General features: G+C 43.9%; 1 protein-coding gene across 3 annotated transcripts in view; it reads left to right on the top strand.

Moving 5' to 3' along the window:
* C6H6orf118 (chromosome 6 C6orf118 homolog) overlaps nucleotides 1-22,420 on the top strand; it is a 338,123-nt gene that overhangs the window by 40,726 nt on the left and 274,977 nt on the right. The window contains exon 1 of one of the 3 annotated variants that reach the window (XM_078648654.1): nucleotides 10,942-11,056. The exons of the other annotated variants lie outside the window; for them this stretch is intronic. The gene's annotated coding sequence lies outside the window, so the exon portion shown is untranslated. Of the gene's footprint in view, nucleotides 1-10,941; nucleotides 11,057-22,420 lie in introns of those variants that run through there. 3 annotated transcript variants of the gene reach the window in all.

The raw sequence follows: 22,420 nt of genomic DNA, 5'->3' as shown, positions 1-22,420 counted from the left end.
ATCAAGCATTTTTGTATTCGCAAACGGTGCGATTCCTTAAAATCGGCCGTTTGCGAATGCAAAAGTGCTTTTTGGGATGCATGAAGCAATTTTCGAATTCGTAACATGTGTGCGAATTCTAAAATTGCGGGTGCTTTTAAGAAGTCGCAGATGTGCGATTTCTTAAAAGCAATGCATCATTTTTTTAAAAAGTGAAAATTCGCAAATAGGGTGCCAAATTTACCGAGTGGTTGAACCACTCGGTAAATTTGGAAAAAGTGTGTAAAATGTGTAAAATGTTTTTTTTTCAACATTCATGTTACGGACACACATGTCCTTAGGACATGTGTGTGTGCAACATGATGCGAAAAATACATTTCAGGGGTGCATGGGGGGGTCCTTTGGACCCCCCCCTGCACCCATGAAATTTTCTAAGTGCCACTCGCAATTTCCATTGACTCCTATGGGCCTTTTGGCCCATAGGAATCAATGGGAATTGCGAAAATTAAGTTAAGAAATCGGTATTTCTTTGGGATTCGGTAAAAATTGCGATTTTTACCGAATCCCAAAAGAATACCGAAAATATTGATGCATATCATTTTGCATTTCTTAATTTGCGATTCCTTATTTTTCGCAAATTAAGAAATGCAAAAAGACACAATGATGCATGTGGGGGATTGTGTCCTTTACTAACGATTTCCCCAAATTGCGCAAAAAAACAGTAGACTGGTACCGGCAGGTGGAAAGGTTCGTAAAAGTGCAAAAATGCCTGTGGAAAGACCTGGATGGGTTTTTCGACATTGTGGTCCCGGTAGATCTGTGGACCGAGTGTAAAATAGCCATAGCTTGGCCTAGTGAAGAATACCCGAGAGATGGCAACACAGGGGAACCATCGAAAGAAGTGATGAAAAAATATGAACAAGTAATTCAGCATTTGAAAATAAAAGTGCCAGCAAAGGAAACTGATTGGACCAAGATAGATAGAACAACACAGGAAAGAGACGAGACAGTGCACTCCTTTTATGAAAGGCTGTTGCAGGTGTTCAAAACATACAGCGGTATAGACAACATCGAGATGAAGGATATGACACATTTTATTTACAGGTTTGTAAATGGTTTGAGACCCGAAATTTGTCAGTGGATAAAAGATAACAAAATCTGTTGGCATACTAAAAAGATGGATGAGGTCCTACGGTACGCAAAGTACTGTGAGGACGAGATGGCAGAAAAGAAAAAGGCTCTTAAGGAGAAGGTTATGTGGGCTCAAGTGAAACTCGCAGAACAGCAGGAAAAACAATTGAGTAAAATGGTTAAATCTAATGAGAACAAAAGTCTTGGGGAAGGGGGTGGAGGAAAGCCCCGGCCCAAAATGAGCAGGGAGGAGGCAAAGAAGAAATTTCCCTGCCACCAGTGCGGGGAAATTGGACACTGGCGAAACGAGTGTCCTTATCTGCAGGATGATAACGCCCAAACACCTGATTTAACTCCACAGACGCAGAAAGAAAGGCCAAGAAAGACCCAACCACAGGTAAAAACGATTCAGTTGCCTCGAGCACCAAAGCAAGTATTTAAGGGAAAGTCCACGCAGGGTGATGACGTAGAGGTCTGGGAAAGCAATGAGAACAGAAATACAGCAACTTCGCAGTATTTACTAAACGATACCTTCCTTTGTGATGACCAGTACTGACGGGGCCTGAGAGGGGAGGACGAGGAGTGCGTACTTGGCGCCTCCTTGCCGGTAGACCAGTCCGGACCATACATTGAAGGAAAGGTTGACGGAAATGATGTCACTTTTCTGTTGGACACTGGCGCTACCGTTCTACTGTGAGAACAGTGGACGTTCCAAACCTACCCCTCTCGGGAGAAGCCATCCAAGTAGTGGGTGTATCTAATCAATTGATTAGTACTCCTGTTACCGAGCCCATGGAGATCTCAATTGGAAACTTTAAAGAAATGCATAGATTTGTCGTTTGTGACACCAGTCCAGTGAATTTACTGGGACGTGATTTGCTGTGCAAAATGAACTGTACCATCTTTTGCACACCAAAGGGTGTTGAAATTCAGACCCCAGATGAAGATGGCATTTATAAATTAATGTTAATCAGACCGGACTCAGAAATTAAACGAATGACTATGCAGGATTTGCCCAAAGAACTCCAAGAAACAGTGAAGACAGAGGTATGGGACTTTACCGGAAAAGATGTAGGATTAATGAAAAACATAGACCCCATACAGATAGCCATCAAGGACAACGCAGTCTATCCTAATACTAAACCCTACAGAATGAATGCTGAAGTGAGAGCAGGGGTTGCCCTGGAAATACAGAAATTATTAGAAGGAAACATCATACAGGAAGTAATGAGTAGCCCATGCAACTCACCGATTATGGGCATCAAAAAGCCTAGTGGCAAGTACAGAGTAGTGCAGGACCTAAGAAAGGTAAACAAGATAGTGATTCCTTGCTGCCCTATTGTCCCGAACCCAGCAGTGATTCTGTATCAGATTCCCTGGGATGCTGAGTGGTTCACTGTGATAGACCTATGTCATGCATTCTTTTCCATTCCCTTGCATCCAGACAGCAAATTTCTTTTCTCATTTGCCTTCAACAGTCACGTGTATGTCTGGAACAGGGTCCCCCAGGGGTACACAGAGAGCCCCTCTATCTTTAATCAGATCTTGAAAAAATGCTTGGAAACTTTGGTCTTACCTGGAAATTCTGTCTTGGTGCAATACATTGACGACCTCTTGGTGGCGTCCAAAAGTCATAGGGACTGTGTGATTGACACCATTGCCCTACTGAATCACCTGAGTGAAAAGGGACATAAAGTGGCCCCTAAAAAATTACAGTTCTGTGCAAAATCAGTGAAATATCTGGGGCACCAGATAGAGAAAGGCATCAGGAAAGTAACGTCAGAAAGAGTAAGAATAATTCAAAAGATACAGTTACCCCGTACTCAGAAAGAAATCAGAATGTTCCTTGGAGTGATAGGATACTGCAGGCAATGGATTGTGGGATTTGCAGTCCTAGCTAGGCCTTTGATAAAAATGACCAAGAGAGGAACACCGGATATTGTAGAATGGGATGATGAAAGCTTAACAGCCTTCACAAAATTGCGAGATTGTCTGTGTACAGCCCCTGCGTTGGGAATCCCAGACTATTCCAAGGAATTTGCCCTGTTCTGTGACACTCGCGATAATTGCGCGTTGGCAGTTCTAACCCAAGAACATGGCACAACCAGAAGGCCTGTGGCATATTTCTCTGCCACCCTGGATCCAGTGGCTGCTGGATTACCAGGATGTCTGAAAGCAGTAGCTGCTACTTGCACAAGTTTAGAGCAGAGTGAATCCATTGTCATGGGACATCCTGTAACTGTGTATGTTCCACATGGAGTGGTAATTTTGTTAACAAGAACGAAAACTCAGTATCTCACACCTAGTCGGCTGACTAAATACGAGAGGATTCTCGTGGGTGCGGCGAATATAAACATTGTCAGGTGCAACATTCTGAACCCCGCTACTCTGCTTCCTGACTCAATGAATATGGAAAATGGGGAGGAAGAGGAGCACAACTGCATTGATTTAACAGAATTTTGCACAAAGCCACGCCCAGACATTAAAGAAACACCTTTGCCTAAACATGACCTGGAATTGTTTGTGGATGGTTCATGCCTAAGACATGAACAAGGAGGCCTGAGTGCTGCCTATGCGGTAGTCTCCTTAACCAAAATTGAAGAAGCAGGTTATTTATTTGAAGTAAAGTCTGCACAAGTAGCCGAATTGATCGCTATGATAAAAGCTTGCAAATTGGGGAAAAACGTACGCCTAACAGTGTATACTGACAGTCAGTACTGTTTTGGGGTTGTGCATGACTTTGGCCAATTATGGCTACAGAGGGAGTTCCTGACTTCATCAGGTACCCCTATTCGAAATGGAAAAGTTGTTCAAGACCTTTTAGAGGCAATCCAGTTACCAAAGGAACTGGCAGTGGTCAAGTGTGTTGCCCATAAGAAGGACTGTGACCCTGTATCTTTGGGAAATGATTTTGCCGATCGAGTGGCAAAATTATGCGCCAGGGATCGATATATCATAAATCCAAAATGGGGGGGGGGCTCGAACCAGCTGCCAACTTCGAGTGTTTGAAGAAGTGCCTACCTGGGATGAAGTGAGAGAATGGCAGCAGGCGGCACCCTGGCAGGAGAGAGAGAAGTGGAAGGAAGACGGGTGTAGACCAAGACGTGAGGATGGTGTCATCTTGGGCCCAAATGGTATGCCTGTGTTACCCAGACACTTGCTTGGCACGATGGCGAGATTGATACATGAGGGATCACACATTGGTAGGGACGCCATGATTCTGGTATTCCAACAGACTTGGTATAGTAAAAAGTTCAGGAAGGTAGCAGAGTCCCTCTGCCAGAGGTGCCTGTCATGTCAAAAGATGAACCCAGGCAAGAGAACAATAGTGGAACTAGGGAAAATTGGGAGGTCAGCGGGTCCCTTTGTGAGAGTACAAGTTGATTTCATCACCATGCCACGTTGTGAAGGGAAGCGTTATGTCCTTGTCATTGTCTGCCTATTCTCAAAGTGGGTGGAAGCTTACCCTACTCCCCAAAGTGACGCACTGACAGTAGCCAAGTGTTTACTGAAAGAACTGATCCCTAGATTCGGGGTTCCAGTCACTATTGAATCAGATAAAGGCCGACATTTTCAGAATGAGGTAATCGACCAACTCTGTAAGGCATTTGGGATCTCACAAAAACTCCACTGTGCATATCGTCCAGAGGCATCTGGAGTAGTGGAACAAATAAACGGGACTATCAAAACAAGATTAGCGAAATTGTGTGATGCATCTGGCATGACCTGGGTGAAGGCCCTGCTTCTGGTTCTGATGGGACTCCGAAGTATTCCAGACCGAAAGACAGGCCTGAGCCCTCATGAAATCTTGATGGGAAGAGTAATGAGACAAGCATGGGTACCAGGAAGCAAATTGTTGAGTATTACTGATGATTTGGTGCTTGAATACTGCAAGAGATTAGGTGACCAAGTGCGTTATATCTCTCGCCAGATCGGAGTAGACGCCGTCGCCAATCCAACGACTCCTCTCCACAAACTGGTTCCCGGAGACTGGGTCAAAATAAAGAAGCATACTCGGTCGAGCTGCCTGGAACCGAGGTGGGGAGAGAAGCGACAAGTGATCCTGGTAACGACCACAGCCGTAAAGTGTGCCGGTGTTCCCCATTGGATCCACGCCAGCCACACTCAGAAGGTACAACCCGACAAAGAGCCAGGAGAAGAAGACGGTCCAGCAGAGGGGCCTGCAGAAGCAAGACCAGAAGTAACTGACGACGTACAGCCCAGTACTAGTCAAGCTGAGGGGTCCGCAAACGTTGGTCCAGGAGTAGTTGATGACGAGCTACCAAGAGTCCAGCCTGCTGAAGGGTTCCCAAAGGTTGGTCCAGAAGTAGCTGATGACGAGCTGACAAGCATATGGCCAGATGAGTGGATACCATTGATTGACCTTACCGAAGACCCCATCAGAACAAGCGAACGAATTTTGAAAGGTAGAGAGTGGAATAGAGAGGAAAAGCAAGGCACAGGCGAAGAACCTCAGGGTATTGAGATTCACATCAAAACTGAGGAAGGAGAAGGTCAGACAGGGACAGAACAAGTGATCGATACTCCTCCACTAACTCCTGATATCGAAAAGGGACAGATCAGACCTAGTAAAGAGATTCGAGCGGAAGAAACTCAAGAGAACGAAGTGCTCGAACAGGATCAGATAGGATTAGGAGAAAGTGTTCAGGAAACAGAAACAGAGACATTCGAAAAGCAAAAACAAAATTCTCCTGAACAAGGCCAGATTAGTAACCAGGCAGAAGAAATAGATGCAAGTCCTGGAACTAGTGAGACAGGAAGGGAAATAGAAGAAGCAGAATTGCCACAAACTAATGAAAATAAAAGGGCAAGAGAAGAGAACGAGGTCTCAGTGCCAACTAAAAGACTTAAGAAAAGAAAGCACATTGAGCCTGGATACATAAAGAAATTGAGACTGAGAATAAAAACAGTAGAAGAAAAACGTGCAGAAGAGAGGAGAAGTGCTCGCATAGCAGAACAACCAGAAGACACTTCCAAAAGAAGGAGTGATCGAATAAAAAGACAAAACAAAAAGTACAAGTCTCCTGAATGGACGCTTGTTTTGGAGGAATTTGAGGACCTTGATATAACTGACGAGAGCGACGGAGAACCAGTCGCTGAGTACTCTGCCGAAGAAGAAGACGAGCCACCGTGAATTTGCACAAAGTAAGCTACTGGTGTAAAGACACAAAGAGGGGTCGAGAAACTTCTTCTGAGCCAAAATGTCTGATTCAACCGTGAATGGTAGACCTAGTTGCAGTCGTTGCAAAACATGCTGCAAGGTATGTGTATGTAGTATAGTTATAGTGATATTAATTTGGATAGGACTAACAGTTTTCATTCCTTTTGCGGTGAGCAAAAATACTAATATTGACCCTACTGAGACTGAAGAATTAACAACACAAAGTGTAGCAAAACATGAGAGAGCACTCAGACAAACAAAACAAGACCTAGAAGCATCAGATGAGGGAGGACTACATTATCATGGAGTAAAGAATAAAACGCATTTAAATGTTTTCGCAAACTTGTTAATACACTATGTAGAGACTATGGAAATTGAAGATTGCTATGTCTGCATGAAGCTACCTACCTCTGTAGCTGAAGGTGTGACATACCATCACCTGCCCCTAACATATGGAATTTCCTGTAGCATTTTAGCAAGCTTATTTTACAAAAGAGGACCGTTACAGTACTATTACTCTAACAATGACGTGATCTTTTCTGAACTCCCTATACGTGGGAACTTGAATCCTGTACATACCAAAAGTGACGTTACTCGCTATATGGGCGAATACTTCCTGACTATAGGTAATATAGACATAGGTGACGCACACAGAGATAACTTGACCTGTTCTTTGCGTGAGCAGGAAAAGATGTTCCTGAACATGGCAGAGAAGAGGAGAATAAAAATAAAAAGAAAGGCAGATGACGAGAAACAGAAAACGCCAAAATGGGCTGAGAACATGGAAGTCACCTCAAATGGTGGGGCGGGTCCTGCTCTGTTGCTGGATTTTGAAAAGAAAGGAAAGCTATGTCTTCACCGCGAGAAGACTAGCTATTATAATAACATTTTCATTGGTTCCAGTGAATGTGAACATAATTACAAGGTAATTGGAGGTTGGGGTTTCAAAAATGGGTCAGAGCCTGTGTTTCCTGGAATTTATTATATATGTGGGGACAAGGCTTATTTCAAATTGCCGGATCACTGGTATGGAAGCTGCTACTTTGGCATTGTCTTCCCGAAAATATACCATGTGAACAAAGTTGCTGGAAGCAGTGAAAATACTAATGGCTTAGTGCGTAGTAAAAGAGAAAGCGTAGGTGAAATAATGGGTAGTATTTTCAGTGCACTGATACCTGGAGTGGGAGTGGTTCTGAACACTCACAGAATTTGCAAATTGTCCACTATAGTGGATGTGTTGTCTACTGACACAGCTCATGGATTTCTGCTGGTCAATACCGAAATGGTTGCGATCAGATCAATGGTTTTGCAGAACAGACTTGCTCTTGACACCTTATTAGCAAAAGAGGGCGGAGTCTGCCGGATGTTGAAGGCGCAACATTGTTGCACTTATATTCCGGACAAAAGTGTGCAGCTCAAAAGATATGTGAAAAACATTACTAATTTGGAAAGGGAACTCAAACCACTCGAGGTTGACAGTGCCTGGAAGAGACTGGTAGATGGTCTCTCAAATGTAGGTCATTGGTTTGCTAGCTTAGGTAAAAGCTTATTGTTTAAGGTACTGATGCCAATTGGAATTATAGGTCTTATCCTATTTTTCATATTTGTCTGTTGCAAGTGTCGTAAACACACCGGAAAGCATCAAGTGAATGCAAGAGGAGTGAAACGAAGTGTGGATGAGCTTGAATTAGAGGAAATGAATAATCAGATATACAAAAAGGTGAAAAATTCTCACCCTACCAAAAATGAAAAAGAGAAGTTAAATCGCTTGTTGGAAGAAATAGAAATGTATAAGGTGTGAGAAGTTGGCATCTGGTTCCATTATTTTTGTGATGATAGTAAATATCATCAAAGAGGGGATTGATAGAGCAAGCATCGCATCGCGACTTGCTCGAGTCAAGAACCTCGCCCGTGTGTAATAAATTAATAAATTGTTCGTCTTACTAATCTTTTATTTTCATATTCGAACAAGGTAGAGGAAGCTTGCGTACGTGTATTTCTAATACAACTAAACAATGTCTCTAAAACCTGGCCGCCGCTTGAAAAGTGCTTCTGCGCATGCGTCAGTCACACTCACGTGACCTGACGTAGTTATAAGTTTTGGAGGGAAAGGGTGCGCATGCGTAATACACAGCTTTCGTGAATAACGTGGTAATGCTCTTGTGAGCGTGTATATGTTGCTAACATTTAAACTGCATAGTATATTTTTATAGTGATAAGTTGAAGTACAAGACCAATGATGTGTTTACATACATTTATTTCTATGTATTAATTTGTTCTCGCTTACTTTTCATGTACTGTGGGAAATGGGGGTCCGAACCGGTTGGGAGCCATATTGAGGGTCTCTTCTGCGCAGACTCGTGGTGCACTGAAAGGTGGCAACAATGGACAGTGGCACTCAGCCAGCTGGCAGCCACCGTCAAGATGCTCATGGGAAAGCCACCTCTGCCCTACAAGAACGGAGAAAGTTGCTCCTTATATGATACATTGTATGTTGCGCTACTATTTGCCGTGCAGTTTCTCATGGGAACCCCAATCTTGCTAGGCGGTACCCAGAGATGTAAATTAGGCCTCCAAATAGTCTATTCTGATTGGTGTGTTACCCAAAGCCTACCTTAGGACCAATCCAAATTGAGGGATTCTGCCACTTTGCAACATTGGGGGGAGGTACACCGTCCCCAAACAGTATAACTACCCTGGGTTCACCTAGGGAAGTCGTCCGACTTGTCTGGTTTAGCTGACCTGTCACTGACCCAACGCACTCAATAGGTGACTGAAGATACAGAGTACTGCGGAGCACTCTGTCCGAAATTGACCATAGACTAAGGTTTTACTAAACCTTAAAGTGCTGGCGGAGCACTTTGCTGGGAGTTCGCTGACCCAATCGGGGTCTTGATCGATAGCTGCAGAGAGGGTGGAGCGCAGGCGTTGCTTCCGAACTGCGGGTGCTGGTCCTACCCTGAGGGTCCTGTCCGAGAGGTCCTGTCCTGATTCCTAATCTGAGGGTTTCCTGTCCTGTCCTGGGTGTCCATTCTGCACCTGCTGTCCTTTGAGGGGTATCCTTCCTTGAGGGTTTCCCGTCCTTAACTGACCCGTGGCCAGGGTTTGGTTTTCACACCAGTCTAGGTAAATATTGCTCTGAGTTCTTAAACTGCACCTTTCTATTTTTCTGTCTTTGCTTTAATAAAGACATACCTTTGCATATGTTAACTTTCCATGCTTTTTTCTGCAACCATTTAATCATAAAGTCATTTGCATTTGTTCCATAACGTGTTCCTATGTTATCCTATCTGTTAGAAATTATATTTTGCATTGCAGTTTGTCATTTCCTGTTATGGTCTAGAACCTCCTTACTTAAACTGTCTAAAGAACTTTTGCCTTAAAGCATAGCGTGTCTCTCTCCATAGACTCTCCTATAGATGTAAAAGTCCCGAACTCCTGTCTTATTCCTTGAGATAATTCTAGAATACTAGTCCTAATCAAAACCTATCCCATCTTTAGTGAGTCATCTTAAACGTTCTAATTCCCGATCCTTCATTTAAGTGTGTCCTGATTCCATTAGTCTATAAATGGTTACACTGACTTGTTTGCTATTCAGCTATGTACTTTCTGTTCTTCTGATTATCGATTGCTTATTTACTGTGAATTTGATGATTTCTGAATTTTACTAAATTAGATAAAGACTTTAAAACTTTCAGTTGTCCGTGGTCATTTTACAAAAGGTATTGAATATTTAAGAAATCCTTTGAATAGCTCCTTCTGGCCCCCTGTTTCTTTCTTCTCTCAGTAGTATGTTAGTGATAGCGCCAAGAAGCCGCTGGTGTATGTGCGCTCTTATAAATAATTTTAAATTCAAATTCAAATTCAATATTATTTTGTTGGGTTTGTATTTTGCTGCCTTTCCTTTTACAGCTAGCTCCCTGATCCATGGTAGTCATAGGTACCCGTGTCGGTGGATGGTAAGTCGGGTACGCTGAAGAATAACGAAGGGAACTCACAAATACCTGATAGCAGAGCGTGAGGTCATCTGATCAATGTATATGGTGATTTGAAATATATGGGCCCAAAGCCAGAAGTGGCGAAATTATTGGTCGGGTGACCCGCGCGCTCTATCAGTATCATTAAGCCACACCATTAATTACATTGGTCGTGCCTCTTTGAGAGAGCCCCCAGGTTTTTCATCCCACTTAAAGCCCTGCTGTTAGTACCACGTTTTTCTTTGTCTCCTGTAGACAACTGTGCCCTATGTTTGTGCTTAGTCTCTGTGTGCTTGTTTCTCTCTCGTTCCTCCTGTGTGTCTTTGTACTTTTCACCTCTTTCTGTGCCTTTTAAGTGCCACTTCAAGCCGACAACCCTCGAAAGAGAAGGAAGAATTTACAGGAACCTCCTGTGAAGGCAGAAACACTTGATAAAAGTGTCTGTACTGTAGGTGCTTCTCCGCGCGAGGCCGCGCCCCTTTCAAGGCCCCGCCCCCACCTCACACGGTGAGATTGTTCTTCAAAGTTGGCAGGTATGCGTGTGTCTGAAACAGTCTCTGCTCGGAGTCTTCTATTGCTCTCAATGGCTTCAAGTTCTCAGCACTGTAGTCGAAGGAAAGAAGGAGGGACTTGTTTGTGTGTACATGGTTTCCCTGGTAACCTTGTCCGTCATAAAGGCTGTCATTGACAGCGATGGAAACCACAGAATGATTGGAACGATGGGGCTTGTAATCGGGATCACTCGTACCATGAACGAGCCCAGTGCCTTACTTTTCCAGCTTTAAAGGTAATCCGATTTCTCTTCTATGTGTACACTCCCGTTCTAAACGTGACAACTGTTAGACAGGATGGGAGGGTTTAAAATGTAAATTGCCCTCCCCTCCCCCCCCCCACTTAGCCCGCCACCATTTTCAGTACATCCCCCCCTTTCAGCGGTGATGATATATTCTATTTTTTTTCCAGACGCAGTGTTCCGGTTTAGGGAAATGCCCAAATGTATTTTTCCCCAAGTCAGTGAAGCGCTTTAGTGTGCCACTGGCGTCCTAACTTTTTCCTTGAGGATTGCGAGCCGCAGAAAGTTATACTTAGGGCTCGATGTCTTTCATGACAGCAGTTTATTTGCACATGTGTGCTTTAATTTCCACCGCCTGTGTTCTTAAAATTATATTTTACGTGAGGCACCTCCACCCAGACCCACTGGAAATAGTCTCACTCGTTACACTTGATAGGTTGGAAGTGCACTATGGGGCTTATTTAAGTGTTTTTACAAGAAATGCTTGTTGAGCATCCTTGTGGTCTCTAGTGCCTGAAAACATAGAAATTACTGCATTTTAATTTCTGCATGAATGAAAAACCGTGCACACTTGCCCAGAAGGGCAGGGTAGGACCGTGACAAAATAGTCACCAGGCACCGAGAAGAAAAGCAGTGAAAACTCATCACTCGGGGCAAGACTTTTACATGAAATATTGTTTGGGAAGAGTTTGGGAGCGCTCGTTAAGAATATTTGGACTAAAATAGCAGAAGACATTAGGATTAATTGCATACAATCTCTGCAAAATCACCAGCTCACATGACGGATTTTCCCCCTTCAACATGCTTTCTAGTTCTAATTTAATAGACTGAACATATCATGACACCATCATCATCGTATCATCTTTATTCGATTTTATAACAAATCATAAAAGCACATAAAAAGACAATAAATCCACCATATAACAATCTGATCATGCTAAAAGGAATAAAACCCAATCCTCACTAATCCATAATTAATTTCCATGACAATAGTTCTCTTAGGTTAATCGTATACATTGTTGGTTATTCAGAGACCTTATGTAAAAACGGGTTATCAATTTAAAAAGAAAGTCAAGAGATATATATTTTTCGTAAACTCAAGGCCTGTAGAATAAAACTTAAAACTGCTATGCAAATCACCCATGAATCAAGACGCTGTTGAAAAATCATGCCCTCCTCATGTGATTTAAACAGATTCCCTCTAAGCACAGAACATAAACAACATGATCATGACACATTCTAACTCTTTAGCTCAAAAGGATGTTTGTTCAGCTGATGTAGAGAAGCAACATACTGATGTCTTAGTAGATGATATTGCCATCCTACTTGTTGCTTCATTACAGAAGGGTTACCACGCAAGGAATTGAAGAATGCAGTTATGCTTCCTTGATTAAAGAAAACTACATGAGGACATTTGAGTCTAGTAGATTGCAAGGCTATATCAACTCACTATACACTGGTCAAATTAATTGAAGGTTAGTAGCTGTTACAACTACAAGAGCATGCTGGAACCAGTGTTTGCTGTCTGGTACTCTGGCACATACCCACAAATAAGCATTATAACAGCAATGATAGACATTAGAGAGAAGTTGTTGGATTTGAGATATTCAGTAGGCCATATGCTTTGATTCAATAGACCAAAACTACTACTTATCTGTTTTGGTTGTTGATGGGGATAAATAGGCACGGTATTAAACTGTGCTCAGTCAGTCCTCAAGGAGGTAGGCCAACATATCCAAGTAGATAAAACCACGTAGTTTTGATGCCTTTGGCCAAGGGTGCGTGGTAAAAATGGGGGTCTCTAGTTGGCAAGGGTTTGCACCGTTGTCCAAGTAGGGACCCCTCCTTCTAGTCAGGATAAGGGAGTTACACTCCTAAAATAGCCCCTACTCACCCCCTTGGTAGCCTGGCATGAGCAGTCAGGCATATCTTAGAGGCATTGTGTAATGCATTTGCTCATAACCAACGGTAACACAGTGAAAACACTACAAAAGGACACCACACCAGTTTAGAAAAATACCCAATATTTTTATATACTCAAAACAAGACCAAAAATGATAAAGAATCCATAATCCAGTACGTGAAAAATAGATACTATGCAAGATGTCTTCTAAACTGCAGAAATACCTCAAAAACACTGTTCGTACAACTTGGTAGCTCCTTCCGGGGCTACCATGATGCTGAAAACAACAGTGTCTAACAGTTCCAGCCGACCGCGTCGATATGGGTCAGGAAAAGCGTGAACAGACTCGGTAACAGTACCTTTCTCATTGCGGCTCATACGGAGGTGCGAGCCGGTTATGGCAACCGTCGCGGTTGCGTTGCAAAATGGAAGCAGTGTCCTCTCGGCGACGATCGTTGAGGCGGCGTTGGTGAGACCAAGGCTTACAGTGCAGGGCGAGACGGTGCTCGATATGGTGCTGGCAGGCTGGGGTGCAGGTAACAGAGCCAGATTGCGGGTGCTGGTGTCAGTCTGCCCAGACAGCTGTGTGGGAAGTGGCGGTGCATTGTGAAACTTCATTAGCAGTGCCCCCAACCACGATGCGGTCACGTGTCAAGTCAGCAGCAGCAACAGTGTCAGTGAGACCAGGATGGCAAAGTAAAGTGAGGCGGTGTGGACTGCGGTGCCCACAGGTCACGGTGCAAGCAGCGGCTCGGTGGAGATGATGTTGTTTGTTGTTGTTGGTGAGACCAGGGTTGTGGTGCGAGATGCGGACAATGTGATCTGCGGTGCTGTCAGGACACAGAGCCAGCAACAGAGTCGGTTGCGGTTACCTTCTCTGTGGCAACGGAAACAGCAGTTCCAGAAGCAGTACCCAGAGGTTGGTGAAGTCTTTCCAGTCCCTGAGACTTCAGAACCGGAGGCCAGCTTGATTTCAAGCACTTGGAGATACTCACCACAAGTAAAGAAAGTTCAGTCCAGTCCTTTCACTGCCCAAGGCAGAAGAAGCAACTGCAGGCCAACCCAGCAAAGCAACAACACAGCAAAGGGGCAAGTACTCCTCCTGACAGCTCTTCTAGCTCTTCTTCTTGGCAGGTTTCTTGGTTCCAGATAGTTTTAAAGTTCTGGGGTCTGGACCTCAATATTTATAGCACCAAATCATTTGTTCCTTGAGGCAGAGAGTGTCTGTGCTTAGTCCAAACCAGTTCTGTCCTCTCCGGCCCAGCTTCCCAGTAGGAGGCAGAGACTGCATTGTCCAAGGCAGACAGGGCCTATTCAGGTGCTAGGGAAATCTCCTCCCATCACTCTAAATGCAGACGTGCCTATTCAGGTGCTAGTGACAACTCTTCCCACTACTCTGAATGCAGCCCATATCTATTCAGCCCTGCTCTGACCATCTAGACTCTCTGGAGCTGCTGCTCCTCCTTAGCCCCTGTCACTCCAAAGACAGACAGTCAATACAAATCCTATCAGAGGCACACAGGATGGCTAAGTGAGAAAATACCTGCTTTCTAAAAGTGGTATTTTCAAACACACAATATAAAAATCACCTTTAATAAAATTTGCATCTTTAGATTTTGAGTTCAGGCATACTAAACTTGATTTTCCTATCTGGTCCCAATGGGAAGATATATTTATAAGTTGTTATAAATTAACTCCCTTGCTTTCCTATTGGACAGATAGCCGTTCCATAGTGAAAAACAAAATGCACTGTAATTCACTACTAGGACATGTAACACGCACCAGTACATGTCCTACCTTTAATAGAACAATCATGTGGGGAGTGCCTGGTTAACGCTCCACTCCCAGATGCACTGCATGTTATGGATACCAGATCCAACCAGTAATCCACCATTTGAACTTGTTCATCATTCATCCAATTTTGTCAGCAATGTTTACCATACTTTCTTCTTCTCTTTTGACACCCCAGCTGTACCTACTGGCAGATGACTCTTAATGACGATGTCCGTAGCGGAGCCGCCAATTGCTCCTCTGTTTCATGCCTCCATATTGGCTAACCACCAGGTGATCTCCTACGCTTCCACAGAGAGTTCCACCTGCTGAGAGTATTAGAGACCTTTTCGCAGGTGAGCGGCCTTCAACCACTGCAAGTCACGATAATGGAACGGGCCTGGAAAGACTCCCCGATGGAGGAAGAGAGAAGACCTATTAGGCGTGCTACTTGTCTCAGTGAGACTTGATGTTTGGTCAGATCACGTCGCAACTCATGACAAATCTTCGCTGCCTTCTGAGATGGAAGACAGGGAGAGGCCTTGACAGATTCGATCAAGAAACCCAGGGAACTAGAAGGGATTTGGTGTCCTTTTTTTTGTTTGATTTGTAAAGAGATAATATGCTGTTTATTCGAACACTTTACTCCCTCCTCTGTTTGAAGTTTTTTTTGGGGGGTTTAAACAATCATTATTGCGTGGATCAAAGTTGACACAGCTATTCACCCACATCCCTGAGACTGGCAGCATAAAACAACATATGCATCCTTAGTGACCTTTACACAGCTCTCACGCCTACAACCCAGCGGGCCGGCAGCGATGAATAATTCTTGTGTCATCCATTCCATTATGTCAGCCAACGATCCAGGTAAAACTTATATCGGAGCAGTGCTACTTGGTTAACCTTAACTAGAAAACAACCTCCCCCCTCCCTCCCCATCTGCCATTTCCAAAGTGCCTTTAAGCTGTTCAACATGCTATTTAGCTGTTACTATTGTCGTGGTTGTGTCATATCCCAACCCACATTGTTATAACTTATTTGTCTTTGCCCCCTTCCTCAAGTTTGTTTGGAAACTGATATCATGAGTCAATTAAAGTAATCATTCCATAGTGACATCAAATTTGTCATGTGTCCTGGTCACCTTGAAGGTCAGAGCCACCCAATCCCAACCAGATCACAATGGTTCCCAAATGTCAACTGGTCTGGATCTACTAGGCATTAGTTCCCAGTAATGGGATAGCTGGTCCTTACAGTAAACTGCAGTATTCCGCTACACAGCCACCGTAGGAGGCTGCTGCTTTTTCGAGGGCATTGCCACTTGCCGCTTAGTCAGTAGTAGCAACATGGCTGTTAGCTTGCAAGAAATCTTTGGGACGTCTAATACAAAACCTAAGAGCGCTGTTGAGGGTGTGATCTGTAACTGATTACCAGTGATTTGTTGAATGTGTCCAAAAACTTCAGTCCAGAATTTCCCTATCGGTCCGCATACCCATGAGAGATGTGTAAACATGGCGTTCTGCGCCCCACATCTCCAACATTTTGTGTCTGGATTTATGCCCATGCAGTGTAGCTGAGAAGGTGTGCGGTATAGTCTATGTAAGAAGTTAAAGTGGATTAGCCTCAGTCTATAATTTGGTGAAAGATTTTCTAGCTGTGAACTACAGTACTGCCATTGTTTGTCTGTTATGACAAGGGTAGTTTCTCTTTCCCATTCCTCCTTAGCCGTGGGAGCAATAATAGGCGACTCACCTTGCGTAATACTGTAAATGCGCTTAATTAGTTTGCGAGGAGAAAGGTTGGACAGTACATTTTCTAACGCTGAGGTTCCTGAGGAAAAGACTCATATCTAGCTTGGCATGCGGCCCTAATCTGATAGTATGAGAGCAAATCTGATTCTGTAGGCACTAGTGAGTTGCACATCTGTCGTAGTGTCAGGAATGTTCCAACTGGGTATAAATCACTGCCTTTCTCCAACGCATGAGCCTTAGCCCGCATCTAGAATATGAGATCGAAGTTTCCTGAAAAAATGGGGGTTTAGCGGCATTGGTATATTTACAACTAGGTACAACAGTTTGGGCAGAATCACCATTTTTACAATGGCTATGCTTCTGATCAATGATAGTGGCAGCAATTTCCATCTCTGCACTTTACACTCAATCCAATCCACCACTCTACCGTAATTAGCTAGCCATATTTCTTGCACAGATCTACTTACCCAGATCCCCAAATACTTCACCTCCCCACTGGCCCACTGAATAGGGAATTCCGTGTCAAACGGAGTAGTGGTATCTGTGAGCGGTACTATTATGGATTTCAACCAATTTATTTGTATGCCAGTTAACCCACCATAAATACATCTGTAATAGAGGGGGGCAAGGATATCTGCATATTTTTTGTAGAAGGCTGCTGTCAGCCCATCTGCTCCCGGCGCCTTACCCGCTGGCATGCTGCTTATAACTTGCCTGATGTCTTCCACCATTATAGGAAGCTTCTAATATTGTCTTGCCCCATCGTTAAACCAAGCTAGGGCCAAAGTATCCAAATAGTCAATAATGTCCGCCTGTGAAGGCTTGGATTTGGAAGTATATAGTGTTTCATAAAATCGGGACATTGTACTTAAAATTTCTGGTGGCGTTCTGACCATCTCACCATCCTTAGTTTGTATTTCGGTGATGTAGTCTTCTCCCCTAGGTTGTCTAAGGAGGCCTGCTAGCGTTTTCCCGGCTCTCTCTCCCTCACCATGCATATTTGTGTAGGTATGTCGTTTCTCTCTCTGCCTCTGCCTGAAATTCCGTCAATTTGGCCCTGATCTGTCCCATGGTAGCATGGGAAAGGGACTGAAGTTGCGATCTTTCCAAAACTCTAAGTTCGCTCTCAAGCCTCTGTAATGTGTTACGTATATCCCTGAGGATTCCTGTTTTAAGAGCTAAGCAATTGCCCCTTATCACAGCCTTAAACGCTTCCCACAGTGTGCCAGGTGACTCTACCATTCCCTCATTTAGTGTAAAATATTCATCTATTTTCCCTCTCCGCTCTTCTCGAAATACTTGGTCTAGCAGGGCATCTGATGGAAACCTCCAGCTGAATGGTGTTAAGTATGGTTTGGAAAAGGAAAGCACCGGAGATAGTGCTGAGTGCTAAGAAGGGCACATGAACTCTAAATATCTATATATTTAAAACAATTGTGAATATCACATAAGACCAATTGTTATATTCTTGAATTTTTCATTTTATTCTTTTAAAAAAAAAATATATTTTTGTTATTTCATAGAATTTTGTTTTTCACATATACCAATTTTCATATACACATACCATTGATACACATTCCCTTTGATTTGTATAGAACCACATACATGCAATTGCCTAATCAAGGATATAACATTAGACAATAAATACAATGAACTTTATTAGTTTTACTTTTTAGCTGGCCTAAAAAATGATAGAACATACATATTCAATTCAATGCCAAAATACAAATTATTTACTCCAATACAAGGTGCAGAGACTGGTGACACATGTTGGAAACAACACGTTTCGACAATGCCTTCATCAGGACTCTTTCACTGTGGTTGACTCTGCTATATCTTGTATTCGTCCCAGTTGAATATGATGAATTGACCTGGATGAAAGGCCATACACTATCACAAGCAGGGAGGCTTGTGGCGCAGGGATGAATCCTATGTCCTCTTTTTACTGTTTAAAACGTCACAGTCCCATAAAAGCAGGGGGCACCTGACCTCCACTAGTTGGGTGTATGGCCAAAGTTCAAGTAATAATCAGTCTTGTGGACGAGCAATCCAATTCGGATATTCAACCTTACACCCAGAGGGCGTGTTATAGGTCCTGGTAATACATCTTGACGGTGATGTATAGCATGTGTTACCCAAGTGTGTGTGTCCTTTGAAACTAGCCAGAAGTCTAGCCTCGACCACGCATTGCGATGATGTGTCGCACACGTGCCCTCTCTAAGTGTCGGGTGCAGCGCTCTCCAGAAGTCCACCAAGCGGAGATCAGTAATACTTTCATGCAGCAGTGCTGCTGCTCTTGGGTGATGTTCACGCTGTGCCCCTTGCCTGTCAGCCGCATCCGATAGGACTACATTGAAATCACCTCCCCATATGACTGTATTGTTAATCATTTCTTGTACCTTCAGCCCTATATATTGAAAGAATTCCGGGGAGTCCGTATTCAGGCCATATGTGTTTATTATCACCGTGGGTGTGTTGTACAGTCTACCTTGTAGCAAGATATACCTTCCTTCCCTATCCACTGTTGTATGATGTGAGCGCCATTGTATACCTTTCCGTATCAGTTTTGACACTTCCCTGGAATAAGTAGAGTAGCCAGCTTCCACCACCTCCCCCCATCTGTTATTCCTAAGCAAGCCCGCAGTAGTCTTCGTCAGGTGAGTTTCTTGTAAGAGGCAGAGGTCAACCCCATGCCTAGAGAGATAAGAGTGGACCAATCTCGCCTTTCTATGGTCATTCAATCCCCTAACATTCCATGTTAGACATGTCAAGTGTGTCATAGTGGAAAGAAGTGGCACATATATCTGTGACTCCCTGGTGATCCAAATCCAAGTAGAGCAAAGGCACAAAATAGTGCAATCTTAGTATAATCTAGATTTATAATGCCCTTATGGCGACAAGTATGTTCGAACATTCTGGTGGGCGACAACCACATTTGCCGGTAACCGTTCCGTGCATAATCTGGCAGGTCCCTGAAACTGAGCTGTCCCTCCCCCCTTTCCCTCCCACACCAACCCCCCAAACAGGTTGTGAATAACCCACACCAACTCCCCACAACTGCAAACATAAGATTCCACAGAAGTGACCCTAAGGGATTCATCCCATGGGGGAACATGGGTCCGCCGGCATTACTCGCCTGCGCTTATGGCAGGGTGGCCGAGCACCTTCCTTGCTACCACAAATCATAGTACCTTTTGGAGTCCACTGTTGTTTTAGCGGTCGTGCAATGGGCAGCCAATGTACATAACATCGATCACATTCTTACAAATTCGTGGATTAACTGCCGTTGCAGCCAACCCGAATCCAGTACCCCAATGTATTATACTGAAAAACTTATCTGCATATCCAACGTAAAGCAACTTAAACCTTAGTCATTGTCGCTCAGATTGTTTTCAGCTTGGGAGTTGACATTTGCTTCACGTATGCTAAAGCCGCTTTGGCATCAGTCAAGAAGGTGGGCATACCATGACCTTGAATCCGCAACTTAGCAGGATATATCAAAGAATTATTTGTTCCCAGTTGTTGGAAAATCTTCTTAGCAGGCAAGAACTCCCTCCGGGCTGCTTGGACTTGTAGGGTGAATTCTGGGTACATTGCAATGTCATTTCCTTTGTACTGTATGGCCCCTTTCTCATGTGCCGGTCTGAGGATCATGTCACGGTCCCTGTAGTTGAGCCCTCTTGCCAAAATAGGTTTCGGCAGCACCCCCGGACGTGGCCTGGGGCCCAGCGATCTGTGCGCACGTCCTATTAAAAACATGGCGGACAAGTCTGCACCGAAAAGATCCGTCATCATTGTCTCGATGTATTTCTCCATGTTTTGTATATCTGTTGTTTCAGAAATGCCTGTGATTCTTACGTTATTCCTCCTTGATCTGGCTTCCAAATCCTCGTTCTTCTGCTTTGTGGCATACAAAACTCCATCCAGTTCACGCAGTTTCTTGTCCATATCCGTTTGTCCTTCTTCTGTCTCAGTTACCCTTGTTTCCAAGACACTCATACGGCCTTCCTGTTTTTCCACCCTTTGTGTTATCCTGTCCATTCTTTCCGCTAGGGAATCCATTTTGGAGTCTATGCCCTGGAGACTTGTTTTCAATTCCTTAAACATCGACCGGATGTCCTCTTCTGGTGGGGGGGAAGCTACATTGTCCTCCGTCTGACTCTGTAGGTTTGACTCGCCCTCCGCCGTCTTGCTGGACTTCCTATCGAATGTGATCCGGGGTTGTCTTGTGTCTGGTTTACCCATTTTTACTTGCTCAGGGTACTGTGTGGTGGTCTTCGCTAACAATTGTTGTGCTCTTTATTTAGAGCTCCTTGTCCAGTTGCGTAGTACGGGCTACCTATTATCCACGTACTTCTACTTGGATCTATTCGCTTCCCCCACCACTCTTTTCCGCTCTATAATACTTATTTGACAAATTGGTGCATTCGGGGCAGGGTGTGCAGCGATAATCCAGTTCCAGCAAATCTCTCCCATACAGCGACCTCAAAGACACATCTTACCCTGCCGCGCCTCCGTAAGACATGCAGAGCAGCCTTTTGCAGCCATTGGTATCACCGTACCCGCACCCAGGCTACCTTGACCAACTCCTTATTTTCACAATGTGCTCAATCCGCCATAGTCTAGGTTGCCATCGCTAGAGTTCCCCGACTGTTATGTCTCTGGGTGGTCTGTTTCTTTCGGCACCTAGTGTCAGCCTGGCCCTATTGAGTAGTATTGTACTGTACAGGTGGTGGCGTCAGCAGCGTGTCTACTTTATTTTCTCTTTTCTCTGTATAACAGCGCCTCAGCAGCTTTACCGCATCCTCATCAGCGCGCAGCTTCAGCCGCCCTCCCCAGCACAGTCAGGCGCTGTATATTGGCTCCCGGTTTAATAGTACATCCATGCTCCTCAGACAAAAACAGGCTTAGGATCCCTGTTACCATCAATCGGAGCAGCTACTTCCAGTACGCTCCCATACGTAACTTCTGACCGGCTCCCGGAAACAGAGCGCCGCCACGATGTGCACTGACTTGTACCACCAGTTCCCGATGCATGCAGACAGGCAATAGTTGTCGGTCATGGGGCTTGATCCAAACTATACATTTCAAATATCGATATACATCCTCATATTCCAAAGTTGGTGACAGAAATAATTTTTTCTAAACAAAAATTATTCAAAAATTACTTTATTCTCTTTTTTCATTTCATATAATTACTATTTTTTAGAATTTACATAAAAAGTGCATTTATTTTTTTGGGAGAAAATTATTTTTACTTGATACATATAAACAATAATAACACAGTTAGATTTTAAATATACACAATATAAAAAAAAACACAATATCATCAAAAAGATACCCCTTGATATCAGACATACCAATCAAAATACTCACATACTAACACTCATACCACAATCAGATCACATCCCATAATGAAGAAAAGGAACTGGGTTAAAGTTGGCAAGATCGCAATGCCAATACTAGGGCCCCAAGATGTAATTTTCGGCCCTTGCACCAGGTCAACTCACGTTTCGGCGGCTCTAGGCCACCTTCATCAGGACCATTTTCATCACGCTTAATTTGTACAGATATCAGGGGATAATGAAACACAAATATGTCCTATCGCCTAAGATCATGTAGGTGGGTTCATCCGTAGGGATAGAAGGCTCTCAGTATCGATAACACCGTGCAGGGTGGTGTCCGTAATCATAAATGGTTCAGAGCTTCATACCAATTAGTGATAGATTCTTCCTCTAATCCAGGTAACTCTTTAATAAGTTCGAAGATGTCGATATTTAAGAGCCCAGATGTGTGAGGCCGGAGAGGGGGTTGGGTTTGATTTTTAATAGTTTATATCAGCGATTTAAGTCCATTCCATAGTATGCAGATGCTCCAAAGTTCTAAGTCCCTTGCATCTCGCAGAAACACGCCAACGCCCCTCCCCACTGCCGGAAA

This window comes from Lissotriton helveticus, chromosome 6 (assembly GCF_964261635.1).
Source record: "Lissotriton helveticus chromosome 6, aLisHel1.1, whole genome shotgun sequence".
NCBI classification, from domain to species: domain Eukaryota; kingdom Metazoa; phylum Chordata; class Amphibia; order Caudata; family Salamandridae; genus Lissotriton; species Lissotriton helveticus.
The sequence above is the reverse complement of the archived record's forward strand: the minus strand, read 5'-3'. Positions and strand labels throughout refer to the sequence as shown.